Genomic DNA, 12830 nt, shown 5'->3' on the forward strand with positions numbered 1-12830 from the left:
ATTCCACAAAACTTTCAAGAGTTTTTACCAGAATAAGGGTGACTGGACTCCAGGCAGCAGAGATGACAAGGAGGACCTGGGCTTTCTGTGTCTAGGCTCCCAGAGCTGAGAGAAGCAGACAGAGGACAACACAGACCCCCGCATGGAGGGAGATGGAGGGTGCTCCTCCCCTAGCCAGGCAGACAGCCAATGGCCCCACACCCACACGCAGCTCCACGGGGCCGCATCAGCCACAAACAGGCAACTCCAGATGGGATCAGATCGGGACTGAGCCAGTGCCTCTTGGGAAAGCGGAGCACCAGGAAGGACTGAGCCCAGCCTTCATCAAAATGGTATTCTGACAGCTTACGGAAATAGAACATTCGTGCATGAGACGTGAGCTTTGGGGTAGCAAGGCCCAGGTGAGTTCTCTGCTCACCACGTAACAGCTGTGTGAGTGGGGGAAGGGGCTCACCTTCTCCCAGGCTTGGAAAGTTGTGCCGCTTGTTATGAGTATTATATATTGTAGCTAAATTTCCAGTTCCAGCAATGGGGTAGAATAAATAAACTAAAACAATCCTTCTTAAAACATAATTCTCCTAGAAAAGCAAGATAAAACATAATAAGCACATGCTTTTAACTGAATGGCTAAGCTCAAAAAAGAAAAAGTCAATGAAGGGAAAGATGCAGGAGTGAGCGGACGGGGAGAGGAGAGAGTGGGAGAAGTGAGAGCGACCTCTCAGCGTGAGCACGCTTAGCTACTCTGCAGGGCGCTGGGGCCTCTGGTGAACCCAGGAGGGCTCTGCCTTCATCTTGGCCAGAAGATGAGCCCCTGAGACATGTGAGTGCTGAAGTAACAGAGAGTCAGATCCCCCTGACCCAGGCCCTCCGGGGACACACTTTGCCTGCCTGGTGTCACAAGCTGTGTCCTATTCCCTGCAATGCCATGTTGAATCCCTAACCTCCAGCACCCCGGGATGGGACTGTGTTTGGAGAGAGGGTCTTTAAAGGGGTGATTAAGTGAAAACGAGGCCAGGGATTCCGTCAGGCTCCAGTGCAGTCCCCGTCCCAGTCCCTTGCACGCCATCCTCAGACTTTCTCCGGACCACGGCAGCCCCACAGCTGCGTGCCGCACTCGGCCAAGGGGGAGCAGCTGAGAGGCCCCGGGGGCAAGAGCTCCCCACAGATCTCCCTCCTATCAGCTTCCCTTTACGTCCAGCAAGGGGGCTGGACACATGCGTTCCCGGGTCCATGGTCCCCTCCCAGTTCCAGCAATGTCCCTCTCAGGCCTCAACTTCCCTGGCTCCCTTCACCGCTGCAGAAAGTTGAATTTCTATCCTGAACCTCTTCCCCCACAACACTCAGGACACTCCTGAGCCTGGGTGGACGTGCTCGTGTGCTATGATGGGAGCAAAAACGGATGCAACAGGCTGAAGAGCAGTTTGGGAGCCTCAGGTGAAGATGCTGAGACCCAGGGAGGCAGTTTCCCGGAAACCACCTAAATGCCCAGCAGCAGGTGTTCGCAGAATGTGTGTTATATAAATGCCCAGCAGCAGGTGCTCGCAGAATGTGTGTTATATTTGCACGAAGCAATGCCATCAATATTTAAAATGAATTAACGCAATCTACATGAATATCTATGTACAAGCATAAAACCCAACACGTGTTGAGCAAAATGGGCAAGTTGCAAAAGGGAAGATGACATAGTTCCATTTACGGTAAGCCTTAAAACAATGAAAATCAATAGTACACGTTGTTTATTATATACACATACATTATAGAAATACAAAGTATGAATGTGAAACACTGAAGTGAATTTTAAGAGGGAGGAAAAGGAGTTATATCAGATAAACAAAAAACGATGGTATTTAACTAAATTGTAATATATTTTTCATTTTTAAAAATGCTTTGAAAGAAATAGGAAAGTGTCCCTAGCAGACCTGGATGCATGTTGTTATATTATCTTCCCACGCTTGGAATATGCTGCTAAACATTAGCATCGCATGCGCCATTCACAGCGTAATCGCAAATGCCAAGTGCCTGGCCCAGAAAAAGCACTGGGCAAGAGTTGTTTCTCATCTCTGTCATTCAATGAGCTAATCAATCACCAACTCAGCCAAATATCGTGTGGCAATTGCCTCTGTTTTTAATTTTCCTCTTGTCATGTAGTAATTTCACATTCTTAATCTTATTTATCAATTTTAAGAGGCATGAAAGGATCCCTGTCATTTGACCCCAAACAAGGAATTTTGAGAGGGCATCCTAAGAAATTATTCAATGGAAGAGAAAAATTATACTCACAAAGATGTTCACAGTTGCACTGTGTGTAATAGAAAATAATTTCTCGGGGGAACACAACTCTGTTGTTGCATTTTATAATTTTATTTAAAAAACAAGCAGTAAGGAAAGTAGTAGGTGAACAAGAACAGTAAAATATCCAACTCTGAAAAATCTGCATCCATGTGACCAGGTCAGGCCAAAAGCCTGGGAATGGAAACCGGCAAGATTTGTCACACGGTGGAGTTATGAGTGTGGAATTAATTTTCCTTTTTCAAAATTGTCATACAACATTTTTTGCCTATATAATAATTTAAAAAGATGTAACAAGAGGTTTTTATCAATTAAAAATCGTTGCTGTTAAAATATGCCAACCCTTTACAAAACATTTTAATACACAATGCACTTTTTATTTTTTAAAAATTTCCAATCTCCAAACATGTTGCAAAGATAATTACAGAGAATTTCCATATGCCCCACACATAGTTCCCTCTATTATTAATCTTATAGTCACATGATGCAGTTGTCACAAGAATTGATGTAATATTTACTAACCAACGATGAGCCAATATTGATTCAATGACCCAATCGTGATACAATATGATTTTTTTTTTTTTTTTGAGACTGAGTCTCGCTCTGTCATCCGAGCTGGAGTGCAGTGGTATGATCTCGGCTCACTGCAACCTCTGCCCACTGAGTTCAAGCGATTCTCCTGCCTCAGCCTCCTGCGTAGCTGGGATTACAGGTGTGTGCCACCACGCCTGGCTAATTTTTTGTATTTTTAGTAGAGATGAAGTTTTGCCATGTTGGCCAGGCTGGTATCGAATTCCTGACCTCAGGTGATCCACCCACCTCAGCCTCCCAAAGTGTTGGGATTACAAGTGAGCCACCTCGCCCGGCTGATACAATATGATTAACTAAAGTTCCTACTATATTCAGATTTCCTTATTTTTTTACCTAATGTTCATTTTCTATGCCAGGACACCATCCGTCATACCTCATTACATGTACTCATCACATCTCCTGGGGCACATCTTGTCTCCGACAGTTTCTCAGATTTTCTTTACTTTTTGACAAACTTGACAGTTGTGAGTTGTACTGATCCGGTGTTTTGTAGAGTGTCTTCCACTGGGATTTGTCTGATGTTTTCCTCATGGCTTGACAGGGGTGATGGGTTTGGAGAGGAAGACCACAGAGGTGACATGCCTTCTTGTCACCTCAGATCCAGCATATTAACATCAGTAGGCGCTACCATCATTGGTGCGGAGCTAGATGATCTGGCTAGAAGAGTGTCCATCAGATGTCTCCACTATACAACTGTTCCCTTTCCCTCCTGCCCACACCGAACTCTTTGGCAAGAAGTCACTGTGGGAAGCCCACACTTGAGGGGTTGGGGAGCTTTCTCTACATCTTTTTGAGAGTGGAGTTTCTACATAAATTATGTGGAATCATTCCGCATGAGAGATTGGTCTCTTTCACCTTACTTATTTGTTAGTTTGCCTGTGTATTTATTTGTTTAACCACGTATTTCTGCCCGTATAGACTCATGGATGTTTGTTTTACGCTTGGTTGTCATACAATACTCCTTTGTTTCTTTCATTGTTCTCATTGCTCTGGCTTTGGCCATTGGGAGCTCTTTCAGTTGGTTCTTGTTTCTCTGGAACATAGTCCCATCCTTGTTGGTTTGCTATGAGCACTTCCTTACTTTATGGCACTACAAGCCGCTCCTGGCTCATCTTGCATATTTCCTGCCCCAGTCTTGGAGTCAGACATTTCTCCTGGTTCTGTTTATTAGAGAAAGGCATGAGAAACCAAATTTCAGGCATCAGGTGCAGTCATTGCTATGAGGGTACCATTGCTTCCAGGCCTCCTCATCTGAGGAGCAAGGGAATGTACATGTGTGTTCTGACCTGAGTATGTGCATGAATCCATAAATATTCTCTATGTAACCATCTGTGTCTATAATGAGCTAAACCTGAGTTCTCACTCATGGCTCCAGCTCTCATCCATTGCCATGTGGATCATTAGAGCCTCTTCTCCCTGCTTCTCTGTACACCCCTACTCCAACATGGTAAAACTTAGCACCCATTTTCTGCTGCTGTTTACTTGGTTTCTCAGTTTTAGTGCACCAGTAGAGCGGTATTAGAATTGTTAACCCATACCCTTATGGGAAATAACTTTATCAGTCAGAGTGCAGTGCTATGTACAGTGTCTTTTACCCTTAGTCTACAGACTCTATCCATTTCCAAAGTTACTTACATAGCTCTTTCTCTATCCATTTCCCAAAGTTACTTAAGCAGCTCCTTCTCTTTCCGTTTCCCAAAGTTAGTTAAGTAGCTCCCTCTCTACCCATTTCCAAAGTTACCTATGTAGCTCTTCTATCCATTTCCAAAGTTACTTTTGAAGATCCTTCTCTATCCATTTCCCAAAGTTACTTAAGTAGCTCCTTCTCTATCCATTTCCAGTTGCTTAAGATAGCTCCTTTCAGTAAGCTTCTTTCACACGTTGGTAATACAGTTGAACTCTTGTTGTTGTGTTCATTCCATCCTCACATCCCTTCACCACTTAAAGTTATTTTTAAAAATAGGCTGGGCGCAGTGGCTCATGCCTGTAATCCCAGCACTTTGGGAGGCCAAGGTGGGTGGATAATTGGAGGTCAGGAGTTTGAGACCAGCCTGGCCAACATGGTGAAACCCCATCTCTACTAAAATACAAAAATTAGCAGTGCGTGGTGGTGCATGCCTGTAATCCCAGCTACTTGGGAGGCTGAGACATGAGAATCACTTGCACCAGGAGGTGGAGGTTGCAGTGAGCTGAGGTTGCACTACTGCACTCCAGCCTGGGTGACAGGGTGAGATTCTTTCTCTCAAAAAATAATAATAATAATGATTTTTATTCATTAATATTCATTTCTTGTTTTGTAAAGACATGTAAGTTTTGATAAAAGCATGGTGTCATGTATTTGCTATTGCAATATCATGCAGAACAGTTCACCATCCTAAAGATGTACAATACTTCATCTGTTCAGTACTTCCTCCACAGAAGCTCTGACAACTCCCGATCTCTTCACCCATCTGTCTAGTTGTGTCTTTTCCGTTAGTCATATAATTGAAATCACGTGGTCTGCTACCACTTCAGACCGACTTCTTCAACGGAGCAATATACATTTAAGTTTCTTTTGTGTGTTTTTTGTGGCTTGATGGCTCATTTATTTTTATTGCTGAATAATATTTCATTGTACAACGTAACAGGATTTGTTTATCCATTCACCTACCAAAGGGTATCTTGGTTGCTCTCAGCTTTTGATGATTATGGAGAAAGCTGCTATAAACATTCATGTGAAGTTTTTTTTTTTTTGCACATGAACATATGTTTTGAAATCAGGTAATATCTAAGAGGATGATTGCCAGATTGTATGTTAAGACCATATGCAACTTTGTAAGAAATAGCCAACATGTCTTTTAAAGTGACTGGATCATTTTGCATTCCCTCCAACAAAACATGAGTGTTTCTGTTTCTCCACATCCTCATCAATATTTGGTAATGTCAGTGTTTAGGATTTTAGCCATTCTAATAGGTGTGTGTGGTAACTTATTATTGCTGTAATTTTTAATTATTTAATAAAAATGATTGTGAGCATTTTATATGATTATTTCCCACCTGTATATGTTCTCTAATGAGATAGCTGTTCAGGACTATTGCCCATTTTTTTAAATTGGAAACTTAGTTGGCATTTTACAATTTGCATTTTCTCATTGTTGAGTTTTACAAGTTATTTGTATAATTTAGATACAATTTACTTATCAGATATATGATTTGCAAATGTTTTCTTCTATTTAGTAATTTATCTTTTTCATTCTTTACAGAGCAAACGCATTTAATTTTAATGATCCAACTTACCAATGTTTTTTCATAAATGATGCTTCTGGTGTTTTATTTAAAAATGTATCACCAAAGTTAAGGTCAAATATATTTTCACCTACATTTTCTTCTAGAAATTTTATAATTTGCATTTTACATTTTTGTCTATTATTCTTTTGAGTCAAATTTTGTGTAAGATGTGAAATTTGTACCTGGATTCTTTTTTTTCCCCATTAAATTGCCTTCAATGCCTTTGTCAAAAATCAGTTGACCATATTTGTATGGGTCTATGTACGGACTCTACATTCTGTCCACTGATCTATTATTTTTCCAAATCTGCTTTTATTCCCGTAGCTTTATAATAATTCTTGAAATTGGGCAATGTGATTCTGCCAACTTTTTTTTCTTCAGTATGGTTTTGACTATTTTATGTCTTTTGCATTTCTATGTAAATTTTGGAATCAAATTTGTTAATTTCTACAAAATATATTGCTAGGGCTTTGACTGGAATTGTGTTAAATCTATAGATCAATTTGAAGAGTATTGATATTGTAATGATGCTGACTATTCTGATTCACTAACACAGAACATGCCTCTATTTAGTTCTTCTTCGATTTCTTTCATTGCTGTTTGATGCTCTTCCACATACAGATCCTGGACTTATTTTGTTAGATTTATACCTAAGTACTTCATTTTTATTGGTGTTACCATAAATTATTTTTAAAATTTTTCTGATTTGAAATGCTCAATACTAATATGTAGTAAAGCAATTGACTTTTGTAGATTAACTTTATTCTGCTATACTCACTTACTGGTTCAAAGAATTTCAAAGTTTTATCATGTCAACTAATAATAAAAGCAGATGTAGTTCTTCCTTATAATATGAATTTATTTTATTTTATTTTATTTTATTTACTTTCTTTATGGGAGGACTAGGACCTCAAGTGCAATGTGGAGTAGGAGTGATGAGAGGGGATATCCTGGCCTTGTTCCCAGTCTTAGAGGGACTGCGTTCAGTCTCTCACTGTGGAATATGATGTTAGTTGTGAGGTTTTGATAAGTTTACCTTAATAGGTATAGGAAGCTCCCTTCTATTCCTAGCTGGATAAAATATTTTATTATAAATAAATGTTAAATTTCTCAATGCTTTTTTGGTATATTGATAAGTCATATAGTTTTATTTGATCTGTCTGTTAATATTAAAAGTTCCACTAGGCATTCCCCTTAAAAACTGGCAGAAGACAAGGGTGCCCTCTCTCACCACTCCTATTCAACATAGTATTGAAAGTCCTGGCCAGGGCACACAGGCAAGAGAAATAAAAGGTATTCAAATAGAAAGAGAGGAAGTCAAATTGTCTCTGTTTACAGATGACATGATCCTGTATCTAGAAAACCTCGTAGTCTCAGCCCAAAAGCTTCTTAAGCTGATAAACAACTTCAGCAAAGCCTCAGGATACAAACTCAATGTTCAAAACCCACTAGCATTCCTATACACCAACAACAGTCAAGCCAAGACCCAAATCAAGAACATACTCCCATTCACAATTGCCACAAAATAATAAAATACCTAAGAATACAGCTAACTAGGGAGATGAAAGACCTCTACAAGGAGAACTACAAACCACTGCTCAATTAAATCACAGATGACACAAACAAATGGAAAATCATTCCAAGCTCATGGATTGGAATAATCACTATGATTAAAATGGCCATACTGCCCAAAGGAATTTATAGATTCAATGCTATTCCTATTAAACTACCACTAATATTCTTCACAGAACTAGAAAAAACTATTTTAAAATTCATATGGAACCAAGAAAGAGCCTGAATAGCCAAGGCAATCCTAAGCAAAAAGAACAAAGCTGGAGGCATCAGACTACCTGACTTCAAACTATACTACAAGGCTACAGTAACCAAAACAGCATGGTACTGGTACAAAAACAGACACATAGACCAATGGAACAGAATACAGAACCCAGGAATAAGACCACACACCTACAACTATCTGATCTTCAACAAACCTGACAAAAACAAGCAATGGGGAAAGGATTTCCTATTCAATAAATGCTGCTGGTGTAACTGGTTAGCCATATGTAGAAGATTAAAACTGGACCCCTTCCTTACACCATACAAAAATTAATCCATGATGGATTAAAGACTAAAATGTAAAACCCCAAACTACAAAAGCCTTGGAAGACAACCTAGGCAATACCATTTAGGATATAGGAGTGGACAAAGATTTCATGATGAAGATACCAATAACAATCACAACAAAAGCAAAAATTGACAAATGGGATCTAATTAAATATCAGAGCTTCTGCACAGCAAAATAAACCACCAATAGAGTAAACAGACAACCTACAGAATGGGATAAAAATGTTGCAAACTATGCATCTGACAAAGTTCTACTATCCAACATCTATAAGGAACTTAAACAAATTTACAAGAAGAAAAAGACAAACAACCCCATTAAAAAGTGAACAAAGGACATGAACAGACACTTTTCAAAAGAAGACATATTAATATATGCAGCCAACAATCATATGAAAAAACTCAACATCACTAATCATTAGAGAAATGCAAATCAAAACGACAATGAGATACCATCTCACACCAGTCATAATGGCTATTAATAAAAAGTCAAAAAAAAAAGGCTGGTGAGGTTGTGGAGAAAAAGCAATGCTTTTACAGTGTTAATGGGAATTTAAATCAGTTCACCCATTGTGAAAGACAGTGTGGCAATTCCTCAAAATCCTAAAGACAGAAATACCACTCAACCCAACAATCTCATTACTGGATATATACCCAAAGGAATATAAATCATTCTATTATAAAGACACATGCACGAATATATTCATTGCAGCACTATTCACAATAGCAAATACATGGAATCAACCTAAATGCCCATCAATGACAGATGGGATAAATAAAATGTGATACATATTCACCATGGAATACTATGCAGCCATAAAAAAGAATGAGCTCATGTTAACTGCAGGGACATGGATGGAGCTGGAGGCCATTATCCTTAGCAAACTAATGCATGAACAGAAAATCAAATACCACATGTTCTCACTTATAAGTGAGAGCTAAATGATGAGAACTCATGGACACAAAGAGGGGAACAACAGACACTGGGGCCTATAGAAGGGTGGAGGGTGAGAGGAGAGAAAGGACCAGGAAAAAAAACTAATGGGTACTAGGCTTAGTACCTGGATGATGAAATAATCTGTACCACAAACCCTCATGACACAAGTTTACCTACGTAACAAACATGCACACATACCCCTGAACTTAGAATAAAAGTTAAAGTAAATAAATGAATGAATGAATAAATAAATAAATAAAAGTTCCATTGATCGATTTATGAGTGTTAACTAGCCTTGCATTCTTGAAACAAATTCTACTTGGTCATGAGGCTTTATGTTTTCTTATATATTACTGGATTTTATTTGCTAATTTTAAAATATTTAGATACATGCTCATGACAAATATCGGTCTGTAATTTTCTTTTTTTATTAATGTATTTATCTAGATTTGATATTAGGGTAAAACTGAACTCATAAAATGAATTGTTCATTTTATTTTTATTTTGTTTTTATTTGCTTTTATTTTCTGGGAAAGTTTATGGAAAGTTGGTATAATTTCTTCCTGAAATGTTTGGTAGAATTCACCAGTGAAAACATTTGAACCTGACACTTTCTTTTTCAGATGTTTTAAAATTATTAACTGAATGTATTTATTACATAAATTGCTATTCATGTTATTGTTTTTCTGTTAGTGAGTTTTGGTACTTTGTGTCTTTCCAGGAATTCATCCATTTCCTCTAAGTTATGAAATCTTTGAGTATGCAATTGTCCATAATATTCCCTTATTATTCTTTTAATATTCATGGTATAAGCACAGGTACATATCGCATTCCTTCTTCCTGGAGAACTTTTAATATTATTGCAGGGCAAGTGTACTGGCAGCAAGTTTTCTCAGCTTTTCATTTCTCCAAAATAGTCTATTTCTCCATCTCCTTGCAAGGATAGTTTCATTGGACACAGAACTCAAGATTGGTGGTTTTTTTTTTTTTTTAACACTTTAAGTATTTCACTTCACTGTCTTACTTGCAAGGTTTCTGATGAGAATTTCAAAGTAATTCTTATCCTTTTTCTTTCCTCTGCAGGTAAGGTGATTTTTTTTCCTTTGACTTTCTTTAAGATACTCTGTCTTTGGTTTTCTGTAGTGTTACTATGACATTCTGAGTGGGGCGGGGGGTAGGTTGTGATGTTGTTATTTATCCTACTTGTTCTTTGAGCTTCCTAGATCTGTGGTCTGATGTGCATCATTAATTTTGAAAGTTTTCTGTCATTATGGCTTCAAATATTCTGCCTGCTCCGTTCTGTCTTCTGGCATTCCAATAATACATATGTCCTAAATTTGCTATCATCCCCTGATTCTTGGAAGCTCTGTATTAATTTATTTTTTTTTTGCATTTAAATGTGGGACATTTCTACTGACCTGTCTCCAAGTTTGTTGATTCTTTTGTCAGCTGTGTCAAGTCTACTGCTGAGATTTTCGAAGGCATTTGTCATGTCTGTCCCTGTGATTTCCATTTCTAGCATTTTCTTTGGACTCCTTCTTGTCATTTCCATCTCTCTGCTTATGTTAATCCTCTGTCTTGCATATAGCCTTTTTCCTACTAGAGACCTTAGCATATTACAGTTATTTTAAAGCTCCTGTCTGATAATTCCTACATCTGTTTCTGAGTTTCGTTCTGACCTCTACTTTGTCTTTTTCTACTTTGTTTCTGTTGTCCCTTGTAATTTTGTGTTGTTGAAAGCTCTATGTGTTGTATAGCATAATAGCTTCTGTAGAAAAGTGACCTTTGGCCAGGTGCAGTGGCTCACGCCTGTAATCCCAGCACTTTGGGAGGCTGAGGCAGGTGGATCACGTGAGGTCAGGAGTTCAAGACCAGCCTGGCCAATATGGTGAAAACTGTCTCTACCAAAAACACAAAAATTAGCTGAGTGTGGTGGCAGGCACCTATAGTCCCAGCTACTCAGGAGGCTGAGGCACGTGAATCCCTCAAACTCGGGAGGTGGAGGTTGCAGTGAGCCAAGTTCTTACCATTAGACTCCAGCCTGAGCGACAGAGCAAGACTCCGTCTCAAACAACAACAACAATAACAACAGAAACAAAGTGACCTTTTGTGTGAAGGTTTGTGTTCACCTGTTTTTTGCGTGTGTCGTAGCTGTAGGGGCCGGGTTTCCTATTTACCTTGTGCTCTTGTTTTGTCTCCACTCTTGGCTTCATGTTTGGTGTCCATCCTCAGAGATAGGCTGCATCACACAGCACCGTTCACGTTACTATGTCAAATGATTTGCTGGTATCACTCCGGAGCCCTGCCACTGTGGCAGGAGGCTGCCGGGCACAGAGAGTATAATACAATCTTCCAAAGAATTCTCAGTCTTTCGGTGACTGTAGCCGGTTGAGAAATGTGGCCCCAAAAAGATGTGTTTCCATCCTAACCCCTGTGAGTGCAAAGTTGTTTGGGAAAAAATGGGTCTTTGCAGATGTAATTATGTTAAGGATCTCAAGGTGAGATCATCCTGGATTATCCTGATGGGCCCTAAACCCAGTGACAAGTGTTCTTAGAAGAGACAGAAGAGGAGAAGACACAGGGACACACAGGAGGCCGCGTGACAAAGAAGACAGGATCTGGGATGACACAGCCAGAAACTCAGGAACACCTGGAGGCCCCCCCGAGGCCAGAGTTGGCAGGCAGAGTCCTCCTCTAGAGCCTTCAGAGGGACTGTGGCCCTGAGGACACCTTGATTTTGGACTTTGGCTGTCCGGAACTGTGAGATCCTGCATTTCCAGTTTTGTAACCCATGAAGTCTGTGGTGGTTTGCTACGGCAGCCCCAAGAAACTAAAACTAAATGGCAGGCCTGTGTCTCTGACTACGTTCTTCGAACACGCTTCTGTCCCGCCCCGACTGACGGATGCAGATCTTTCTGGCCCCTGTCCCCTACTTTCTTCTCCAGTGGCAGACTCCCCAGTCTCTTTCCTGGAATCACTGTACCACGCTGGTGAGGATTCTCCCTGCCAGGGTCAGACAAGAAGGCTGAACAGGGCTGGGGTGAGGAGAAATGGCTGTCCTCTGCCCAGATAAAGATTCAGAATTGCCTTTGGCAAAGTCCTTGCCCCAGAGTGGGCCTTCATTGTGGAGAAAGCTCTGGGGGATGTTTCTCCATGATCAGTCTTTCCTCCCCCTGTTCATAAGGCAAGGGGATCTTTCTCTGATCCTCACTGTGAGAACCCAGTGGGGTTTCTGCAGGGAAGGAGGGTAAAGATGTGGGGGTCCCCAGGACTGCAGCTCCTAGGAGTTCCTCCCTCTCAGCCAGCCCACACCTGTCTCCAGCAGTTTGTCAAAATTGCTATTCATGTGGTCCTACTGGCTGATGGCTTCAGGGCCGTAAGCTCAGGTAGGCAAATCTGAGCTGTGTCTCTCCGATGTCTCCAGCTCTCCAGATTCTGCCCTGCGATCTCCATTTTCTGATGAGTCCTGAAAAGCTGTTGATTTTTAGATTGTTCAGGTTTTCTCGTAAGGAGGAATGACAAGTCCCCGCCAGGCTCAGGGGATTCAGAAATGTCAGGATCTATGCGCTCATGAAGGTTTCTTCAGAAGGGGAGAGGGTAAGATGGAGAAGGAGCACTCGCTTTT

This window comes from Gorilla gorilla, chromosome 23 (genome assembly GCF_029281585.2).
Source record: "Gorilla gorilla gorilla isolate KB3781 chromosome 23, NHGRI_mGorGor1-v2.1_pri, whole genome shotgun sequence".
NCBI lineage: Eukaryota > Metazoa > Chordata > Mammalia > Primates > Hominidae > Gorilla > Gorilla gorilla.